Raw genomic sequence first — 4,585 nt, 5'->3', positions numbered from 1 at the left:
TTTGAACTCTATTCTTTCGGTACTAAAGCCTATAATCGAGTATTTGAAAAACGTTTGGCTGCGACTGGATTTGCCAAATTCAAATGCGGTTAAATTAGCGTAATATAATCTTTATGGCGTTAAAAATAAGTGTGTTTGCGTTGATAAGTTGGTCATTAAAATTCTCAGGTAAGTTCTAATTAGGAAGGCGTAGGCCCTTTCAAGTGTTTTAGAGGCACTTAGGAGTGAGTAATAAAATGTTTAACACTTGTACAGTTTATTTAAATATAGAGCATTAAAAGCGACATGTCGCACATAGTTATTTTGTTTTTATTTGTCTTCTTAAGCATAGCTACACCGATGTACACATGCCTTTGTTCTTAGAACTGTTTGTAATCTAGACAGGAGATACGGGAAAGAAAAGTTATATACATTCCAAAGTTCTTTCCCCTTTTGCATTGTACGATGTATTACTTTAAACTAAAACGGAATCAAGATAACTCCTCTTGGATACTCATTTTTGCATTGCAGGCATAGAATTTACGATCCACAAAGGATATTGTCAGGCAATTGGGGTCATTGTATACAACATACAATGGCCGTGTAAATCAACCCCTATTTGGCTACGGAGCTACGCAAGCAGAGTGGCGCAGTGGAAGCGTGCTGGGCCCATAACCCAGAGGTCCGTGGATCGAAACCACGCTCTGCTAATATTTTTTTGGAATTGAATAAAGTTAATACGAGGTCAATTTTCGAACTTTGCAACTATCTGAGATAAAACAATATTTAAATTGCCAAAAACTGAGCTCCTGACCTTCTATTTACTGTATTTGTAAACTAAATGACTAATATATTTTCATTTTTAAGAAATACAATATAACTTTTGTAGTCATCTATTCTCTAGCTTTATAAGAGCGTTTTCAAACTACAGGCTAGCCTACTTCGATTTTTTCGGATTCGCTTCGCTCTTTAATACAATATTTAATATACAGCAAAATAATCTACAAAATTAAGTAATAAACTACTAATTAATTCAGTTATTTATCTACTCCGTTCACAGACTTAGCTTTAACACAGAAAAAAACTGTGACAATATTTCACACAGGTAAGTAAACAAAATGCTGATGAAAGTTTACGATTTGACCGTGAAACCAGCCGAGCAATAATGATGCAAAATGTTCTACTGTTTATGAGCGACGCTTTACGACTGAACATTATGGCATCGGGCTTAAACGAGATACTACTGTTAAAAGCACGGAGTTTATGTACTTACTGTGGTCCTGTGGGTACTGTTTTACTGATATAGTGGAGTGGCTTCTCATTAAAAATATAATGCGTAAAAATAAAAAGTATTTTTCTAGTGTGGTTCAATGTGGTCTAGTGATTGCACGACGTTGTCGATTCCCGGGTCCGGCCGAAATCGTAGTCTGGAAGTTGTTGATTGATTCACCCGTGTATCGGAGAGCACCTAAATGACGGTCCTGCGCCTGATCTCTCTCCGGTCGTGTCGGATTGCCGTCTCATCCGGCTATGAAGTGAAGATGAGTGAAGGAATAGTGAGTGCACTTGCTTCTGCACAAATTATTGTGCACTATAATATTATGCCCTGCGCACTTGGTTGATCCCTTTATTTGAGAACAGCCGCCGTGGTCGATAATTGGCTAGGGGCATCATCATCATCATCATTACTATATTGAATGTCAGCAGAAGTACCTAGTTCCCTATGAAAACAGTAAGAACCATAGAATACACCTACCAAATAAAAAATCCTTGCGAAATATTCTACGTATGCCTTATCGACACCTCATAGATTAACATCAAACTTGATACCAGCCAATTAAATAACACCACATAGAAATATCATGAACAAGAAACTAAGAATCTACGTAGTAATGACGTGACGATGTAAGGCAGTTGCAGTGTATTGTTCAAAAGCTTTTGTTTATGACGTCGGCGTATGACGTCTCAAAGGACTGCGTTCTGCTGGCTTGTTTACTTGAAGACAGGCTGTGTGAGTTCGATAACAGCCTGTGTTTAGTTTAGTAAAACATGTTCAAAAATATAAAAAAATATTGGTGGGTGGGATATCGCACTGTCACATTAGGGAAAAGTTTACGTTTATTTTTGAACGATAAAAATACTTAACTTTTTGTGAAACTTTACAGTTGAGTAGACATATGGCTCAGAATTAGAGATACAAAAGTAAAGGCTTCTTTATAAGATACTTCTATCAGGACGCGGTTAAAACCGCGGAAAACAGCCTTCACCTAAATAAAAATGTAACTTGTAAAGCCCAATCAAAATCAACACACAGTAACATAACGTATTCAACAAACAAATAAAAAAGAAACGCAAAACATAAACGCAAACACACAGAATAAAATATAAATAACAAAGGACAGAAATAACCCGAGCATGTAATCACAATCCTGTCAACATCTCTATGGTAGAACATGTTTAATAAAGCCCAAAAATGCCTCACAAATCGCAATATTTCACATCGCTTTACAGAATTCCCATGACGAATACGCCGGTTGAGTGAATAAAGCTGACATTTCGGAAAACTTTAAGACAATTTATTATACGTGCCTTCGTTCCTGTGCTGATGTTTTACAAAATGAAATATCTCAAAAGTTTTCTTGGTAACCGTGTTATGTTCGGAGCTATTTCAATTGCATTGTGAGGTTGTATCGTGGACTGATCTTTCCGATCGTCATCTGTTTTTTTTTCTATCTACTCTGTTACATAGTCTTCTAATGTCAGGTAGTAGTTGTGTGACATAGTATGTCACACAACTACTGTCCAGTACACAATGTGTTACATTGTGTACTGGACAGTTGGCACTAACTTCTGTATAAGCTTTCTTCATCGACAAGCCACGATATTGACCAAATGTGACCACATACACTGTCATTGTAAATGTGACCAGAAAACTGCTGACAAAGTAAGAGATCCTGTAAATTACGAGTAATACCTACCTTTTTCCTACTAAAGAAGTTTAATTTTTAAATCGCTCCCTTTAAAATTACAATCGCGAATATCTCCCGAGACTTGCGTAAGATGGATATGTTTTAGAAAATCCATTAAGGCTTTTAAGCTCTTTCCTTAGGATTTAGAGTCATCCTAAGAAGGATGGTAATTGTTGAAGCAAAAGCTTGCTGTTTAATTCAGAAAATTATGGCGCTGTTACACGCTTTTACTTACACGTTTAAGTAGTATTTGTATGAAGACTGTGTTTAATTGAATATCGTCTTTATTGGCATGCACATTAAGTTTAAAATGCTTTAGAGCTGTTGGCCTTAGGTTGAAGTTTTTCAGCTATCTATGTGAATATAATAGTATGTATAAAGATATTTATTTGTTTTCTTGTGTCAGCCACTTGAAAAGAGGTTCATCAAGGTTAAAAACGTCTGCACACATTCATAGCTGAAAAAAAAAGTAATTCGTGAAAGTGTTAGGAGTGTAAATAATATTATTACGTTTTTGTTTTTATTTTGCAAAATAATCACGCATCACAGTCGGAACAAGTTTCCTGGGCAAACTAGTGAAAAATGATGAAAACTCCGATCCGTAATAAGATTTTCTTTAAAAAAGTATTTTCCGATTATCGGTTAACTTTCGGCCGACTGTTTAATCTGTAGTGTGAGTCATCATTGGCTACAGATCATCTAGGTGGATGGAAGCAGCACTTTTAATGAAAACTAGTCACCATCCCTACTAATATTATAAATGCGAAAGTAACTCTGTCTGTCTGTTACGCTTTCACGTCTAAACCACTGAACTGATTTTAATGAAATTTGGTACAGATATAGAGTTGACCTTGAGAAAGAACAAAAGATTGTTTTTATCCCGTACTTTTGAAGAATTCTTTTGGAAACGCGATATAACCGAACTCTACGTGGGCGAAACCGCGGGTGGAAGCTAGTATTATATAAACTGAAATATTTCACATTTCAGAACTGAAACTGCAAGTTGAAACACGTGACAGGAAATGTGCAGTTATACTCGAAGTATTTAACCAGATTCCGTACAAAAGTGACTGAGGAGTTAGACGGGGGAGCTATGCAGTTGCTATGCAAGTTTCAAAACGTTGGCACGTGTTGGGTTACTCGTCTTGTATGTGAGAATATGTTGTTGCTAAATTATCAAAAGTTTTATATTTTGTTGCTACATAAATTAAAAGGTGTTTTTTTAAGCAATAACTCATTTCGATCATGTGAATAGGTACCTATGAGGATTGAAAATATGATTAGTGCTTTTTAGGGTTCCGTACCCAAAGGGTAAAACGGGACCCTATTGTTTTCGCTCCTCTGTCCGTCCGTCCGTCCGTCTGTCACCAGGCTGTATCTCATGAACCGTGATAGTTAGAGAACTGAAATTTTCACAGATGATGTATTTCTGTTGCCGCTATAATAAAAAATACTGAAAACTAGAATTAAATAATTTTTTTGCTCATTTTATAAATTATGGTACGGAACCCGTCGTGCGCGAGTCGGACTCGCACTTGGCCGGTTTTTATTATTTTTATTCTTTTCATGGTATTTGATGAAGTTACTACAAATGATTTATGTAGAATTTCTTTATTCTTGTATCTAGATAAAATAAA

The 4,585-nt window shown here is 36.0% G+C and overlaps 1 non-coding gene across 1 annotated transcript; it reads left to right on the top strand.

Moving 5' to 3' along the window:
- Positions 1-617: 617 nt before the first annotated feature.
- Positions 618-689, top strand: Trnam-cau. Its single transcript has one exon. It is a non-coding gene; the product is annotated as a tRNA-Met (tRNA).
- The last annotated feature ends 3,896 nt before the right edge of the window (positions 690-4,585 follow it).

The sequence above is a fragment of the Helicoverpa zea genome, chromosome 9 (genome assembly GCF_022581195.2).
Source record: "Helicoverpa zea isolate HzStark_Cry1AcR chromosome 9, ilHelZeax1.1, whole genome shotgun sequence".
NCBI lineage: Eukaryota > Metazoa > Arthropoda > Insecta > Lepidoptera > Noctuidae > Helicoverpa > Helicoverpa zea.
Note: the sequence above shows the minus strand (reverse complement) of the source record. Positions and strands in the feature narration are given on the sequence as shown.